The following is an 18,755-nucleotide window of genomic DNA, read 5'->3' on the forward strand; positions in this document are numbered from 1 at the left end:
AGAAGTGAGGTGGATGAAACAGGCGGACAGACTTGGCTTCCACAGCATTCACAGATTACACAGTCATTAAAAATTCCTTCTGAGTTTTCATCTAGAAAACTTGCAAATATATTTAGAGACAAGAGGTCGAAGATGAAGCCAACACAGTTGGGCTCGAACCGCCACCCTGCTCCTTCTCTCTGCACCCAGGACCCGCCCTGAGCCCCTGAGTGCGAGGACTCGGGAACTGCCCAGCCCAAGGGCGCAGCCCCTGACCAGAGAAGGGAGCCGCACGGCAAGGCCCCCAGCACATGGATGGAGGGATCTGTGTTATCTCGGTCCCAGGGTCCCAAGCGGAGAAGGCCTGGGGCTCCCAGCTGAAGTTTTGCTGTCACCTCTGTCACCAAAGTTGAGAAGGACTGAGTGGGACCAAAGCCGGACCTGCCAGCTCCTCGGTGGCTGCAGATGGGGCCCTCACGCTGCAGGTGGGACCGTCTAGGGGAGCCCACAGACAGCGTCAAAAATCACAGCCACAAGTGCTCCAGGGGCCCCAAAACACAAGCACAGCCTGAGGAAGGCAGCGCCCGCTCAGCTCCACATCCAGGCTTTTGTGCCTCACTCAAGAGGCACAAAGCACCAGAACACGGCCTTTAAGTGGCTTTCTAGGGTGTACGAACACAAAGTGGGGCCTTGAGTGGCTTGGAAGTCACTCCCACCAGCCCACGGGGGCCCGGGCAGCCCCTCTGGATGTGGCTGGAGTCTCTCCAGGGCGGGCTCCAAAGTCCCACGGAGGAGGCGAGCGTCGGTCTTGCTCTGACCTGAGGCAGCCCCCTGACAAGTATGCTGAATATGCAGGCACACAGCTGGCTGACTCATCTGAAAGGGACCTGCTGAGCCACGAGCCAGGGACGCTTGGAGAGAACCTGACTGACACATGAACCCTCCCCAGGAGCTCACCTGGGGCACCCACGAGAAAACTACGGAAGCTGTGAAGACGGGGGTGTGCATGTGGCCGGGAGAACCCGGGGGGGAGCCGCACTGGGGACGGAGGGGTGGGCCCCAGGAGCAAACGAGGGAGGCGCTCGGTGCCCTGAAGGCCCCGCTGCACCCACAGCTGCAGGCCTGGCTGGCGGTGCAACCTTGGCTGCCAGGGCCCAGGAGCATGTGTGTTGGGCAGGAGCTGCCCAGCCCTCCTGGAGCCGCACTATGGGCACCGTCATTTTAGACGCAGGTGCCTAATATTAACGATGACAATCAACCATGCCACCCTGAATTACAGCCGTGTCCTCAGCGGGTCACTGTTTATGCTGACAATTACAAACAGCTTGAACTCACTGTCCCAAGAGGCAACAAGCCCTTCATTATCACGGCCGCAAGCCTCTGCGCAGCCCTCCTCCCCCGCCGCTTCCCGTCGGGGCAACGTGAAGTCCCATGACAGTGACTCAGAGCCAGCACAGTAGCTTCAGTGCAGAAAAAAAATCACAAAAACTCAAATACATCCTAAAAATGGGCAGTTGGTAGGAGCCGATTCCTAAATTAAACACTGTTCGCAGGCTTTCTGGGCTAGCACAGCTCTAATAACAGGCTTACGCTTTCTGCTCCCTGTGAAAGGCGGCGAGGAGGCCGGGCTCCGCTACGTGGTGGCTCCTGCAGGCTCCGCTACGCGGAGCCTGCCCTGTGGCCTCGGTGGCCTGTGCCAGACAGTGTGACCGTCGCCCACAGGGAACACTCAGCACAGCAGAGCAGGCTCGGGGAAGGACAGAAAGTGACCTCTAGCCTGCAGAAGATGCTAAGCCATGCACGGCCTCACGCGCACTGTGCTTCAATCACGGCCGAAGCAGGAACGAGCTCTTAATAGTTCCAGTAAATGCAAAGGCCGCCCTGGAAAACTGCGTGAACCTTTCTGACTACTCACAGGTGGGGAGCCACTGCCTAAGACACGAAGGTAAAGAAGTAACCTGAAACTGCATATTATAAAACTTACTTTTAAATGAGGGCGCTTAATTTAAAAGACTCCTAAAGAACACTGCATTAGAAAGTGACAGAGTGAAACCATGAGGCTGACCACAGGAGTCCCTGGAAATTTCACCAAATGTTGTGTCAAAAGAGCGTTTTGCAAGCTGGGACACAGAGAACTGCACCTGATGAAATATTCAATTAATCACTTGAGTCCTCCCCACATACGAAGCTATTTACGAAGTGTTCCCAGAAGGTAAAGTGAGCAGGAGGTCTGTGAATACACAAAGAAAGATCCACTTCATCCGTGGACCACGACAAAAGAAATGTTAATGAGGGCTGACACTAACGAGTGCTGATGACATGCTAGAGTCCAGGCCTCCGTGTGCACCTGTGACAGAGACAGTCAGGGTCTCACTGTCCAGATGGGAAACTGGGGCGGAAACACCAGGGAGCCTGTCCCAGGGTGCAGAGCCAGTGAACAGTGGTTCATACTGGGCCAATCCCAGCTGCCAGGCTCTGGGGCTCCTGGGGACAGAATCCTGTTGACTTCACTCTGGGGTGGGAGGGGCGGCAGCATCCCCCAAAGGCACCTGGAGAAGTGGTGTTACCCTCCATCCCCCATCCTCGGTGTTACCTCCGTCCCCCGTCCCCGGAGTTACCCTCCGTCCCCCGTCCCCGGGGTTACCCTCCATCCCATCCCTGGTGTTGGTCACCATCCTCATCTCCAGGCCCCTCTCCTTGTCCTCCCTCATTTTCCTGTTCACCGAGAGCATGTCACATGACTCTTCCCTTTTCAAGAGGCTCAGCTGCACCCAGAGGCATTCTGGCCTATTCAGGACGGGGGACACACCCTGGGGAAATGCCTGCATGGGGCCAGAAGGGCCTGAGCCCCTCTCACTGTTGCCCAGGAAGGATGGAACACCCCACGGTCACGCCGATCGTCAGGCCCTCTCACTGTTGCCCAGGAAGGATGGAACACCCCACGGTCACGCCGATCGTCAGGCCCTCTCACTGTTGCCCAGGAAGGATGGAACACCCCACGGTCACGCCGATCGTCAGGCAGGATGAAAACATCTGTGTCCAAAATGTTTGTTTCACTACAACTGTTTGGACCATTCGTGAACGAATCAGTTAAATACCAACAAGGGCCATTCCCATTTATTCTCTGGCTACAGTTTTCCACCCACCAGCAACCGTGCTCCTAGGAATTACTCCTAACGCAGTATCAGCGCCTTGTGCCTTTTAGGAAAACCTCTTTCCCTCCAGCTTGTCCTCCTTCCACAAAAGGTGCCTCTGACTGCCTCGCTCGCCGTACCAGGATTTCGCTCGGCTATGGAGGAAAATCTGCGTGGGGCTCAGAGGTGGGTGGTCCCCGCACACGCAGTGGCTCTGTAACATCCTCCAAGGAGCCTGGCCCAGGCCTGCCCCACACACCAGGACTCTGCCTTGCGGCCCTCAGGCCCCCAAAGCTGCTTTCCCTCCAGGCGTCATGCCCCGGGCAAGAAGGCCGGACAAGGGCCCAGGGCTGCTGTGGGTCGCGAAACCCTCCCGACACCTCCCTCTCCAGAACCCCCCATCAGCATCCCAGCATCTGGACCTGTGTCACCAGCCGCTCTGCCGTACAAGAGAATTGGATTTTCAGCTGGGTTCGCTGCTTCCCTAAACAAAGTAGGGTTTTGTTACTGAGGAAAAAGGAAAAAGCGGGCATGTTCTTGGCAACCTCGCGACATCCAGCCGCCGGTTCTCACCACACCAGAGATGTCCACCCAGGGCAGATAGTGTCTTCAACCGAGCGCCACTGACCCAGAAGTGCAGTAATTAGTACACTTTCACCAGAGTCACCCACTCCTTCACCTTTACACCCAAGAATAACATGTTTGCCAGGCAAATTAGATGTCTGGGAGGTGTAAGGGAAACCCCAAGCCTGCTTTAAGCCTCAGACTTTTGAGATCGTTGAGGGCCGTGCACGCCAGAGCGAGGCTGCGCACAAAAGCTCTGCTCCTGCCAGACGTCACAAACAGACCGCACGGCTCAGCCACGTGGACGCTTACAGGACTTCACGGAGGCACCACCGTGGTACACGTGAAGACGTGCACTTCATTCAGCCTCGAACAGACCATGCCCTCATTACAGGGTTGGTGACCCACCTCCCGCCATCAGCCCCCCACCTCACCGAGGGTCTGTGTCTGCATCTGTAACGACTTTGCTGTTTTACCAGGGTACTAAAATGCAGCATCGGAATGTTTAAAGGTCTTTAAATATCAACACTCTGGGTCCAGTTCTCGGCACTTTAATGCGGACACTCGATGCAGGCCTCACTCACCACTCTGAGGTAGCTCATACCTTTCCTACCTAACCAAGCGAGAAACTGAGGCACAGAACGTGGCAGGAAAATATGCAGCTTCTAAGTAGCAGATTAGGATTCAAACCAGTGCTCTTCGTCACATGCTGACCTACCTCTCAGGCTGAGATAACTTCCAAAATTAACCAGGTAGAACAGTGTTCCATAAATCAGCCAGAAATGGTCCTTGTGGATGGGCCTGTGGTTATTCCCTGAAGAACGAGACCATTGGCCCAAAAATCCACCTGTGTCACATGCAAATGTTTACATATCTAATTATTTAAAAAATACCCCAATCAAGCATGTTTACAGCCATTTACAGCCATATAGATTATCTGCTTTGGTGACAACCCAAGACCTCTGTTGGCAATGGGCATGGTGCCAGGTCCAGAGAGGGTGGGACAGAGACACAAACAAGAAACGCTCTGTCCCTGGGAGCCTCGCTCTGATGGGCCTGCAGGGACATGGCACAGACCATGGGGCACAGGGGGAAGGCGGGGACACGGCACAGACCGTGGGGCACAGGCGGACGGAGGGCCAGGAGAAGGGGCTGTGCTGCCAGCAGGCAGTGCTTTGAGCTCTAATGGATGAACATTGCTAACCAGCGAAGGTGGAGAGAGGGCACCCGTCTGAGAAGACGAAGAGGCAGCAAAGCACAGCAGGCCTCGGGGAACCGGAAGCCACAGGGACATCAGGCTGTGTGCTGCTGTCTGTCGGCCACCAGCTGGGGGACTATCCTGGACCTGGAAGGGCATCCCTGACACTCCCGACCAGATGCCAGGGGCACCCCCAGCCCCAGGTGAGAACCACAGATCCCATGGCGAATGAGGTCAGCCTGTGGGAAGTGAGGCTGGGACTGCTCTGCACAGCTTAATAGGAAAGTTGGGTTCTATTTGGTGGGGTTTTGGTCATGCCAATGGCTGGTCAGGGCTGTCCGTGAGGAACTGATTTGAGGACAAGTTAGAGAAGGGGCTGCCGAGGCCAGTGGGGCACTCGCTGTCTGGGTCTAAGAAAAAGAAAATAAAGGCTGGTGATGTGACAGTTGGGGGGAGCACAGACGGAAGGAACTGGCGGTGGAGACACACGGTTGGCCCTGCACAGGGCTACGAGTAGCTACCTGGGGGTCATCCTATTAATTCTCCTCATGGTCCCAAGAGGCGGCTGTGAGGATCCCTCTCCTGAGGACAAAACTGCTCCAGAGCCACAAAGAACCAAGATCCGGGCCAACTCCAAAGCAGGCGATCTTGACCCCTCACCCGTGGTCCTGAGGCAGGGATCGGAGCCCCCTGGACACACAGACACTCCCAGGAACTGCAGGAATGGGAAGTAGATACCCCAGACCAGCGGCAGGACCCAGGGTTTCTGCCCCTCAGGGCACACTGGGACCAGCCACTGCATAGGTGGACACATGGTGCTTTAACCCACACTGGGGGAAGGAAGCCCTCACTCTCAGAGTGGAGACCACAGCCTCCAGCAGGCCCAGCCTCACTGCTTTAACCCGTACTGGGGGAAGGAAGCTCAAGCTGTCAGGGTGGAGACCGCAGCTTCAATCAGGCCCGGCCTCACTGCTTTAACCCGCGCTGGGGGAAGGAAGCCCTCGCTCTCAGGGTGGAGACCACAGCCTTGATCGGGCCCAGCCTCACTGCTGGGCACAGCCTGAGGATTGCCATACATGATGCTGAGGTGTCCCAACGTTGGGGTGCCCAGAGCCACTCAGCCGAGATTGTGGTGCTTTCTGTAACCGCCCTCATTTCTTTACGGTATAGATCTGGACTCCATCCTTTGCAACGTGTGGGGTTCCAGGAAGAGGCCAGCCAGCCGGGGAAGTGTCCTGGGCTCTGTCCCAGAGACGACGAACTTGGCTCCCCACGAGGGCGGCCTGTTCCCCACAGTGTCCCCCGGGGGCCACACCTGCACCCACCTTGCTGAAGATAATTCGCTTTCTCATCCGTGAAAGAATAAAGTTGGACTAACTCATCTCCACACTCACTTCCAACTCTAACAACCTGTGTTAGGAAATCAAAGGTAAGGACTCTGACCACAAACCCAAGAAGCAAAACCCGAGACTCACGGAACGACGCCACCATCGCAGTTCCCAGCTTGACTAGTTGTTTTTCTTTTCTGGTCTGTTCTGCTCTTTTGGTTTAAATAATTAAAGATCCTTGTTGTCAGGTAAAAAAAATTCTTTATGAAGCTAAAAAAAGTGGTTCTAATTAAACATTTAAACATTCTTCCATATACTTTTAAAAACAGTTGTAATTATAGCTGTACTTAATGTTAAGTACTTTAACTAAACGAAAGGTTAATTATACAGACTGGCAATTATAAAAAATAAGGTAACATATTCATGGCATCATGAATAATTAATAAGAACTCTTCGATTTCATTCAGACCAGGGATTCTGTGCTAATATGCTCTCAGCTGTCTTGAAATAATGGTGAAATTTTAAAATTAGTTTTGTACTTAAACATGTCCCCAAAGTGAAGCACAGCAGCCAACGTCCGTCATGGTGCCGAGCAGTGCCAGCCACTCTACCGTGGCTGATGCCCTGATTCCCAAGGGCTGCATCCCGGGGCCGTGCTAGTGCAGTGAATGTTCAGGAAACAGACCAGGTGGCAGGAGGGGGTCTTGTCCTCAAGGAACCTCATAAGTCTTGCTAGGGGGACAAACAACGAGAGAATGAAACTGGCAGCCACAGAATCCGGGCAGTGATGCCCAGGCCTCGCCATGCATACCTGCTGGCCGGCATCTCCCTGAGACCCGTCTGGCACAGGCAACGGCAGGGCCCAGCCCTTGGAGCACAGGGATGGCAGAGCAGGGTCATTGAAGCAGGTGGCGTGCAGACAGTGGCTTCTCCGCAAGAGCTCCTGGCTCTCAGGGAGCTGAGGGCTCCTCAATGGGGAATTCTGGCTGAGCTCCAGGGGAAAGCGGGTTGGAGGCCTGGCTCCTCCGCCCCCATCTCCTCTGCCCCAACCTTGGAAGGGGGTCAGATATCAATGCTAACATTTGTGCTGACTCAATTAATTCAAACGATTCACAAAAACAAACTTGCTTAAAGTATTAATTTCCTAAAAAGAACTAAAATGAGTTCAAATAATTCACATAATTAAATTATTTTAATTGTTAATTTAATTAAAACATCTCAGTTTTCAAAGCACCATGTGCCTTGGTACTTTCTCCTTATTACGTGTCCCATCTTCCAGGGAGGTTTCCTTCCACCCACTGTAGCAGCGGATTCTGGTGTCTCGGGTGTTCCCAGGCTTCCGTCAGCCCCTGGGGGGTTTACAGTTCTGCAGCAGTCTCCATCCTAATTAATCTGCATAAGAACATCCGTCCGCAGGGATGTCCTGTGGCCACATCTGACATGCAGCTAAACACTGGACGTGTCGCCTGGCGACAGCAGATGATGAAACTGTGGGCAGGGTAGCACCTCTGGGCGCCAACACTCTTAACATGTTTTTTTTTTTACAAGACCATTCTTTAATGGGTGAACCCTGAAAGGAAACGCTAAAGATTGTTTTTAAATATTTTTATATAGAGACAAATCTTTATCAAACATTCACTCAATGCTAAATGTCACTTCTCCAGCCAACCCCTTTAAAAACACCTGAAACTAAGACTGGAATGACACCTTCAAACACATACTCTAATAATGCATTCCCGGGAGCAGAGAGAGCTTAGCAGCTTAATGTTTTCATGATATACAAGCATGAAGTTTGGCGAAGGCATTTTAATATGTTTACCTGAATATTTTAATAAAATCAAAAGATCACTTTCACTTTAATACTCTACTTAGAATGTAATTTTCCATTAAATAAATAGTCAATGTTCAGTAACCCACATGCTGATAAACTTGAAAACTTTAGAAAGTATTAAGTGTAATCAAAGATTACTTTTAATTTTTGAGCTGAGAAGAGCCTGTGTCAGGGAACAGAGTTGAGATTGAAGAGATAAAAGCACGATTATTTTATGAAAGAAAAGCGAAATTCATAAAAGAGACCATGTGATTCTATAAAGCAACACAGAATCCATTTTCAAAAGAGGCAAACGTGGACCACAAAACGCCAGTGTTGCCTGTGAAGAGAGAAACAGTTAAAAGGAAGAATTCACGGTGGCCCAGCATAGGTCAAGGTGTGGGAGGACAGGGAGGCGATGAAATGATCCTCCTTCTAACTTCCCGAAAGGTACAAGCGGCCAGCACTGTAACTGGAAACCACACGGGCACCAGCGTGAACTCAGACCCGACGGCCAGCACTGTAACTGGAAACCACACGGGCACCAGCGTGAACTCAGACCCGACGGCCAGCACCGTAACTGGAAACCACGTGGGCACTGGTGTGAACTCAGACCCGACGGCCAGCACCGTAACTGGAGACCACGCGGGCACCGGTGTGAACTCAGACCCGACGGCCAGCACCGTAACTGGAGACCACGCGGGCACCGGTGTGAACCCAGACTCCACGGCCAGCACCGTAACTGGAGACCACGTGGGCACCGGTGTGAACCCAGACTCCACGGCCAGCACGGTAACTGGAGACCACGCAGGCACCGGTGTGAACTCAGACCCAACGGCACCCTCCTGGGCTGCTCCAGCCACCACCAGAACCCGTTCTGCAGCTGAACTCGAAGCTGATTCTGGAAGGAACTGAGGAGGATGAGGACGAGATCCTTGTACCTCAACCGGGATCAATTTTTTAATGATTTCTTTCTTTTAGAAAAATGTTAATAAGATACTTTGTTCTAAAATGACCAGGATTTCAGCAGCCTCTACATTTCTTCATGTCAATCAAAGCTTAGGCACGTGGGTTACTTCACTGTTCTCTGCACCCTTTCCAAATAAAACCCGGGGCCGCCTGTGTACCCAAGAGCCTGGGCACTGAGCAGAGAGAGAAAACGTCGAGGGCAACAGCGTTCACATTCCAGCGGTGCCATAGAGCAGACGGGGGGAGTCCGAGGCGGTGCCGCAGAGCGGACGGGGGGAGTCCGAGGCGGTGCCGCACAGCGGACGCGGGGAGTCCGAGGCGGTGCCGCAGAGCGGACGCGGGGAGTCCGAGGCGGTGCCGCAGAGCGGACGCGGGGAGTCCGAGGCGGTGCCGCAGAGCGGACGCGGGGAGTCCGAGGCGGTGCCGCAGAGCGGACGCGGGGAGTCCGAGGCGGTGCCGCAGAGCGGACGCGGGGAGTCCGAGGTGGTGCCGTAGAGTGGATGGGGAGAGTTCGAGCCACAGGTGGCCACGCCTCCCCTGCCTCCGGCCGGTGCCCACTGCTCACGCATTCCTCCCTCGGCCCATCCTGAGCCAGGGGGCCCTCGCGTCACCCAAGGCCACTGCAGCACCTCCAGGAACAAACCACCCACAGGTGGACTGCTCTCCATGCAAGGTGCAAAGATTGTTTTTAAAACTGCTCAGCTCTGGAACTTATCCCAGTAACAGGCTAGATTAAGAAAACTGACTAAAAACAGTAGGAGGAAAAACTCCCTCCACCCATTGAGGCACAAGAAATGCAAACAGCCTCTGAAATAACTGCAGACAAGTTTTCCTGGGTTAGGTACGTGGTGGGGTGACCCTACCCCATAGCGGGGCCACGGCACACAGTGGGAACTGAGGAACATCTCTGAATAAATGCGGGAAAATGCACTCAACTCCCAAACAGAGACAGAAACTGCTTTTTTCCTTAAAAGCTTCTCTCTTTTATTCTCAAAAAGACTCTCTTTGGTGGCTTCACTGCTGAAGGGACAAGCCTGTTGTCCCCCTCCAGCAGGCTGGCCGCCTTCCAGAAAGCAGCCCTGGACAGTCTCCAGATCCTATGGCCCTCACGTCCACCTTGCCTAGTGATCCCGCATTATGAAGCCTAATCATCAGAAAGAGCCTCCCAGTCCACAGCTCACGAGTGGCATTTTATACATGGAAACGCTAATAAAAATCTGGGGCTCGGCGTCAACGCTGTCCCCTAGATACTGAGGCTCCACACAGATGGCACACAGAGAGACAGGCCTCACCCCTTCCTGGTGCCCCAAGTCTCTCCTAACATTTTATTAGCTGAGTTTTCTGGCGGTTTGTTACTTTTCACCTGCCCGTCCAAGGCAGCTACACTAAACTACTTGTCCAGGGCAGATCCACTCGTAATGACCATCAGCTCAGAGTTGGAAGTAGCGCTGGAGAATGAGGTGGTTTCAGGTTGCTATGCTTCCCTGCCCTCTCTTCCAGGGATGCCAAGTAAGTTTCTGCCGTGGCTGATGATGTCAGTACTACACTGAAATTAGTTCAACGGCAGGCCACCAATTAGTACTTAATGAACAACGTCCTTAAGAGTGAAACCCTGTCTCTACTAAAAATACAAAAATTTAGCTGGGTGTGTTGGTGAGCACCTATAATCTCAGCTACTGGGGGGCTGAGGCAGGAGAATTGTTTGAACCCAGGAGGCAGAGATTGCAGTGAGCCAAGATTGCACCATTGCACTCCAGCCTGGGCAAAAAGAGCAAGACTCCATCTCAAAAAAAAAAAGAAAAGAAAAAGAAAAAGAAAAAAATGATTCTCACGACACTGTCAACATCTTAAGTTCTTCCGGAGAGTAGCGTAAAATTATCACACACAACGTAAAGCCAATTAGATCAACATTCTGTCCTCACCGATCCATACCTAAATCCTTATTTCTAATTGGCCCCCAATTTTTCAGAATTTAAGAAGACTGAGAGGAACAACCACGAACAAGCAAGATTTACGCAGACGTCAGTCTTCCCAACTCTCGCTCAGGAACTCACCCCAAACTCCTCCTGTGGAATCAGCCTGGATAACAGTCCCTGGTGGCTACACAAGAACAGAGAGAGGATTCCACGAACCCATGACACACCCCACCCTCCAATCCAAGGCAGAGGAGAGAGGCGGACAGTCACAAAAGCCAGAAGAGCAGGGAACTGTGATTCTTCTGATTTAATGTAGGTGATTGGGCCAAAAAACAAGGCAAATCCACCTGTGAATGGGGTGGGCTCCCAGCTGGCTGTGGATATGAAGGAACTCACTTTCCTGCACAATGAAGTCCATCAGCGTCTCCACATCGGCCGGCACCTGGGCTGTAATCGCCCCTCACAGACTGGGATAACAGTGGCCTCATCTGGACAGGATGTCAAGGATGGATGGATAGACGTCCTGGACAGACACTGTACAGAGACCAGGGACTGGGCAGGGGGAGGTGGCACAGCCTTAGGGCCAGCAGGGGCGAGGCCGGGAAGCCGGGTCTCTGGGGCGTTGAGGGCCCATGGGGGCCTGGGCGAGGGCCCATGGGGGCCTGGGCGAGGGCCTGCGTCTCCTCATCCAACAGAAGCAGAAGCGGCCGCCCAGTGTGGGCTGCAGCTGCGGGGAAGCAGCTGGTATGACACAGCAGGAGGCCGTGGCTAGCCCTGGAGGAGGGGCCCAGCTGCGGGCACTGCCCCAGGAGCCAGCATCCTGAGCCCCCGGGGAAGGCGGGAAATTGCCCCTGGGCACTGGGTGCTCAGGCTGGAGGTGGTGAGACCTCGAGGCCCTGCAGTCAGGGAGGCGAGGGCAGAGGTGGCCAAACTGCAGCTCAGTGAAGGGTCTTGTCAGGAAAGACCCCCAGAGGCTGCCTCACCAGCCCAGGGGAAGTTACTTCCAGCCCAGAGGCTCGACGGGGTCCTCGGTGGTGACACTTAACCTTGTCCTCTGACTGACGATCATCGAGACAGAGTCATTCAAACCTCTGCCAAGCTCTGCACCCAAGTGAAGCTGTTACCACAGATGCTGAGGCAGGCAGTGCTCATCTCAAAACTGTACAAGTGGTTTCTTTAGCCAGTTCTCCACATTCTTAATGACAATCCACACTACACGTGTGTTTTCAGCATCAACCTGTGCTCATAGCTACATATAAAATAACTTTATCACAAGGAAAACTAGGTGGTGAACCCAGGAGGAGGAAATCCCAACGACAAGTCGACAGAACACCAACGGCTCGTCGGCTCTTCCCGGCTGAACCCAAGGGTGCTTGGCTTGACTCACTTCCATACCAATTTCCAGATGTATTTTTACTTTCCCACATTTTCATTATGAAAATGTTCAAACATATTTAAAAAGTGGAAGAACAGTACGATGAGTGGCCAAGTTTTCTCCACGTGGAGTTCCGACAACTAACATTTCGGTAGATTTGCTTTCTCACTCTCTCTCTCTGTAGATTATACAGAGAGACAGATTCGTTTCTCCTCTGGAGCCAGTTGAAGGTGACAGGCTCCTGCCGCCTCGCCGAGTCCTCACGGACGCGTTCCCTAAGAATAAAGGACCCTCTGCAGCCGCAGAACCATCATCGGCAGACAAGAACCATTTCAGAGCATCGCTGTCCACTTTATATTCAATAAGCACAATTCTCCCGAAAACGTCTTTTCTATCTGGGCCACACACTGCGCCGAGTGACTCTCCTTCCCCATCTTCGTCAGGGACAGGTTCACACCCTTTATCTGTGATGACTTTTCGAGAGTCTGGGGCCAACGTCCTGCAGAACGTCCCCCAGATGCATCTGTCTCTCAGAGCATCATTAAATTCCCTCCTATGCACCTCAGTTCCCTGTAAACAGGAAGTTTCAGTCTCGAGGCACGATCACCTTCCGTCATACACTTCTCAGCAGCTTCCCGGTGAGGCTGCTGGTTCACGAGGGGCGGGAGCTCCTAGCCCTGCTCCCCGACGGCATAGCTGCGACCGGCACCACATGGGACTCGTGTGCACCAGCACCCACATCCCCGCATCAGAAACACCTGGAGGGGCCGCGGGCAGCCGAGACACCTGGAGGTGTGAACTGCACAGGCGTGGGGCAAGAACAGGGTCAAATCATAACATAACGTCTGATTCCAGACGGTCCCACCTGCGTAAGATGGTGACATCTCCCTACCAAGTATCTGAAGCCAGAAAATATGACAGAAAATTCACAACCTGCCTTTGTCCACCTAGGCTGCTGTAACAACACACCATAGGCTGGGAGGGGGCTGACAAGCAACACAAGTTCATTTCTCACAGCTCTCAGGCTGGGAAGTCCATGGTCAAGGCCTGACAGGTTTGTCTGGTGAGGGCTTCCTGGTTCACAGACGGCGCCTTCTCACTGGGTCCGCACACAGTGGAAGGAGCGAGGGAGCTCTCTGTAGTCCCTTTTATGAGGGCACAAATCCCATCTATGAGACCCTCACGACCTCCTCACCGCCCAAAGCTCCCCCTCCTAGCACCATCTCCTCGGGGGTGAGGATTCCAATTGTGAATCCTGGGGAGACACAAACATTACAAAAGCCCATCATTTAATTTTGTTTAAAGGCATTTTTGCTTCTACAAAGTCTCAAGATAAAATCAAAAGAAAGAGGTCTTCAGAGGAGTCAATTCACACAGTTCTCCCAAAAGGGCAAGCAATCGATTGCCACCACTTTTTACCCAAGACCCGCGGAGTGCCCTGGTCTGCATGACTGATTCTAAATCACCGTCCTCTCCTCTGCCACTCAAGAGGTCAGAGTCAGTCCAGAGCTTAACACCAAGGCAGAGCTGACTGAGAGACACCAGCTAATCCATTAAGACAAGCCAAGACTCCTGCCCAAGGCCTAATCCCTCCACCAGGGAAACGTGGAAGGGCCAGACGCCTGGCAGCCCTTCCTTCCTCCTCTGAAGCCCCAGAGACACAGCCCCGGCCAGGTGTGTGCCTCGGGCAACGCACAGGTAACGTCAGCTGGGCACCGAGTCTGAGAACATGTTCTCAAGTAAAAATGAAAACAGGACTGCTGTGAAAAGCTCATGCTTAATCACCTCTGGGCTAAATTCTAAATGCAATGTTATTTCAGAGCTAGGTGGAAGTAATTCCTTAAAAACATATATGAACAGTAACTAGCAACCAGGGTGATAAGTACTCAGTATGTGTTTGATGAATAAATGAATTTTTAAAATTTATGAAAAGAGCACGCTCTATTTAGGAGAATTCTATTTAATTTGATCTCCTAACTATAAAGTGGCTCCTTCGTGCTGACAGCAGGGTTTGCTTCAGTTGACTCAAAAAATGGTCACTCTAACAGGAAACCAAAAGGCTTTACAGAGAGTCAAATTATGGTGCCAATTCAACTGTGCATGGCAATTTCACCTAAATATTTAAATTCTCGAAGCACCGTACTCAGAAAACAAGACATAACATAAATAAGTGCATCGCCTCAAGCACTATCATGTAGAACTTGACAAAGTTTGACTGTGAGTTTCAAGAAAAGGGCTGACGAGGCCAAGAAGTTCCTTCCCCTCTCCCCTTACCTCCCATTTTGGTGACAAACTTAATGCAGAGAAATTCCTGTTTCAGGTTTGCCGGCATTGGAGCAATCCTGGCATTTATTCACCCAGGACACTATAAGGCTGAAGTCTGCAGGGTGCACATATTTAAAATCATGGGAGCACTGGAGTAATGGAAAGAGGTGCCCGCGAAGGCATCATCCTTTCCAGGACAGGCTCTAATTCCGCCTCCGGGCCCTTTTGCAAAAAGCCATTTCTACAAACCCACGGCCACCAGGAGGAAACACACAAAAGACCCCACTGCCCTCCTGGCTTCCCAGAAGGCCTCAGAAGGACGAGACACGGAGCCCGCACACAATCTTGGACCCTCCTCCCTGCATTCAGTTTGATGCATGTCACCTTCCTGTATGATGGAGGTCCCACAATGGGCACAAGGGGACGCGTCAGGCCATCAGGGTGCTGCCCGGCTCACGGTCCACACATGGGGACACGTCAGGTCGGGGGGTGCTGCCCGGCTCACGGTCCACACATGGGGACGCGTCAGGCCATCAGGGTGCTGCCCGGCTCACGGTCCACACATGGGGACGCGTCAGGCCATCAGGATGCTGTCCGGCTCACAATCCACACATGGGAACGCGTCAGGTCGGGAGGGTGCTGCCCGGCTCACGGTCCACACATGGGGACGCGTCAGGCCATCAGGGTGCTGCCCGGCTCACGGTCCACACATGGGGATGCGTCAGGTCGGGGGGTGCTGCCCGGCTCACAGTCCACACATGGGGACGCGTCAGGTCGGGAGGGTGCTGCCCGGCTCACGGTCCACACATGGGGACGCGTCAGGCCATCAGGGTGCTGTCCGGCTCACAGTCCACACATGGGAACGCGTCAGGTCGGGAGGGTGCTGCCCGGCTCACGGTCCACACATGGGGACGCGTCAGGCCATCAGGGTGCTGCCCGGCTCACGGTCCACACATGGGGACGCGTCAGGTCGGGGGGTGCTGCCCGGCTCACGGTCCACACATGGGGACGCGTCAGGTCGGGGGGTGCTGCCCGGCTCACGGTCCACACATGGGGACGCGTCAGGTCGGGAGGGTGCTGCCCGGCTCACGGTCCACACATGGGGACGCGTCAGGCCATCAGGGTGCTGCCCGGCTCACGGTCCACACGTGGGGACGCGTCAGGTCGGGGGGTGCTGCCCGGCTCACGGTCCACACATGGGGACACGTCAGGTCGGGAGGGTGCTGCCCGGCTCACGGTCCACACATGGGGACGCGTCAGGCCATCAGGGTGCTGCCCGGCTCACGGTCCACACATGGGGATGCGTCAGGTCGGAGGGTGCTGCCCGGCTCACGGTCCACACATGGGGACGCGTCAGGCCATCAGGGTGCTGCCCGGCTCACGGTCCACACATGGGGACGCGTCAGGCCATCAGGGTGCTGTCCGGCTCACAGTCCACACATGGGAACGCGTCAGGTCGGGAGGGTGCTGCCCGGCTCACAGTCCACACATGGGGATGCGTCAGGCCATCAGGGTGCTGCCCGGCTCACGGTCCACACATGGGGACGCGTCAGGTCGGGGGGTGCTGCCCGGCTCACGGTCCACACATGGGGACGCGTCAGGTCGGGGGGTGCTGCCCGGCTCACGGTCCACACATGGGGACGCGTCAGGTCGGGAGGGTGCTGCCCGGCTCACGGTCCACACATGGGGACGCGTCAGGCCATCAGGGTGCTGCCCGGCTCACGGTCCACACGTGGGGACGCGTCAGGTCGGGGGGTGCTGCCCGGCTCACGGTCCACACATGGGGACACGTCAGGTCGGGAGGGTGCTGCCCGGCTCACGGTCCACACATGGGGACGCGTCAGGCCATCAGGGTGCTGCCCGGCTCACGGTCCACACATGGGGACGCGTCAGGTCGGGGGGTGCTGCCCGGCTCACGGTCCACACATGGGGACGCGTCAGGTCGGGAGGGTGCTGCCCGGCTCACGGTCCACACATGGGGACGCGTCAGGCCATCAGGGTGCTGCCCGGCTCACGGTCCACACATGGGGACGCGTCAGGTCGGGGGGTGCTGCCCGGCTCACGGTCCACACATGGGGACGCGTCAGGTCGGGAGGGTGCTGCCCGGCTCACGGTCCACACATGGGGACGCGTCAGGCCATCAGGGTGCTGCCCGGCTCACGGTCCACACGTGGGGACGCGTCAGGTCGGGGGGTGCTGCCCGGCTCACGGTCCACACATGGGGACGCGTCAGGTCGGGAGGGTGCTGCCCGGCTCACGGTCCACACATGGGGACGCGTCAGGCCATCAAGGTGCTGTCCGGCTCACAGTCCACACATGGGAACGCGTCAGGTCGGGAGGGTGCTGCCCGGCTCACGGTCCACACATGGGGACGCGTCAGGCCATCAGGGTGCTGCCCGGCTCACGGTCCACACATGGGGACGCGTCAGGTCGGGGGGTGCTGCCCGGCTCACGGTCCACACATGGGGACGCGTCAGGTCGGGAGGGTGCTGCCCGGCTCACGGTCCACACATGGGGACGCGTCAGGTCGGGAGGGTGCTGCCCGGCTCACGGTCCACACATGGGGACGTGTCAGGTCGGGAGGGTGCTGTCCGGCTCACGGTCCACACATGGGGATGTGTCAGGCTGTCAGGGTGCTGCCCGGCTCACAATCCACACATGGGGACGCGTCAGGTCGGGAGGGTGCTGCCCAGCTCACGGTCCACACATGGGGACGTGTCAGGTCGGGAGGGTGCTGCCCGGCTCACGGTCCACACATGGGGATGTGTCAGGTTGGGAGGGTGCTGTCCGGCTCACGGTCCACACATGGGGATGTGTCAGGCTGTCAGGGTGCTGCCCGGCTCTCAGTATCAGCCGCATATGCACATTCTCCACTGAAGCCACTGCATGAAGCCACGCTGGAAGCACTTTCTGGCAGGTTTAGGAAGCTCATGTCCAAGGTCATTAAACGCATGGCAAGCTCGACTTGGAGGCATTTTACTTTGCTAATGACAACGAAGCATTCTCATTGCACTGAATAGTTAAGAGCAGTCTTTCATGTCCACTGCCTCTTTGAAATAGGCATATTGTGCCTGTTTTACAGATTACATCAAGGCCCTAATACATTTAGTTCCTTGTCCCAGGTACACACAAATCAGCGACATCACTAGAACGTGTTTTGGACCACGAAAAGAAGGCAAATCACAGCATTATCCATTGATGCTGCTTAAAGCATATTTCCAGATGTCCCTCCCCCGCCCGGCCTGTATCCAAGGCTTCCGCTGACCACGCGGCATCTGCTGGGCACTCTGCGCGCTTTCTCCCACACCCACCACGCCTGTGGGCCTGTGCATGTCCCTCCACGCATCCCCACGCGGCTAAATCTCCCACACCCGCCACACATGTGGGCCTGTGCATGTCCCTCCACGCATCCCCACGCGGCTAAATCTCCCACACCCGCCACGCCTGTGGGCCTGTGCCTGTCCCTCCACGCATCTCCACACGGCTAAATCTCCCATACCCGCCACGCCTGTGGGCCTGTGCCTGTCCCTCCACGCATCCGCACCTACCACGCGGCTAACACACACCTCCCACAGGTGGCAAGTGCCTGAACGTCCCCACGGCTGGCGGGGCTCCCGGTGCAGGACACACAGACAGGCACGGCCGCCCCGCCCACGGCCACCAAAGGCTTTGCTTTGTCCCCAGAGGTGCCCTTCGATGGGGCCACATGGCAGATGGCCAAGTGTTAGATAATTAAGGCTCAGGAAATCACCGCAGCCTTACCTTTAGAACTCACCTCTCCCCTGCACTTCATCCCGAAGGGTGGGTCGCCAGAGCTGGGGAAGAGATGCCCAAGGCTCCCTTGCGCCCTGACAGCCTCGGACTCTGCTCCCCTCTGTTGGTTTCTTACTGCACCTCAATAAACTTAGCTCACAGCAAGAGGTGGGCATGGCCAGAGTAGAAACACACCACAGACCCCGGGTGGACGCGACGGGGGACGAGGGTGCGTGCCGGGACGAGGGTGCGCGCGGGGAAGAAGCTGCGCGCGGGGATGAGGGTGCGCGCGGGGAAGAGGCTGCGCGCGGGGATGAGGGTGCGCGCGGGGAAGAGGCTGCGCGCGGGGATGAGGGTGCGCGCGGGGAAGAGGCTGCGCGCGGGGAAGAGGCTGCGCGCCGGGTAGAGGGTGGGCGCCGAGAAGAGGGTGGGCGCCGGGAAGAGGGTGCGCAGGCCCCGAGAAC

General features: G+C 55.4%; 1 protein-coding gene and 1 pseudogene across 7 annotated transcripts in view; both read right to left on the reverse strand.

Annotated features, from left to right (window-relative positions):
• DIP2C (disco interacting protein 2 homolog C) overlaps positions 1–18,755 on the reverse strand; it is a 436,795-nt gene that overhangs the window by 371,019 nt on the left and 47,021 nt on the right. The gene's annotated exons all lie outside the window — the stretch shown is intronic.
• On the reverse strand, positions 599–1,211 carry LOC134807113 (uncharacterized; annotated as a pseudogene).

This window comes from Pan troglodytes, chromosome 8 (genome assembly GCF_028858775.2).
Source record: "Pan troglodytes isolate AG18354 chromosome 8, NHGRI_mPanTro3-v2.0_pri, whole genome shotgun sequence".
In the NCBI taxonomy this organism is placed as follows: Eukaryota; Metazoa; Chordata; class Mammalia; order Primates; family Hominidae; genus Pan; species Pan troglodytes.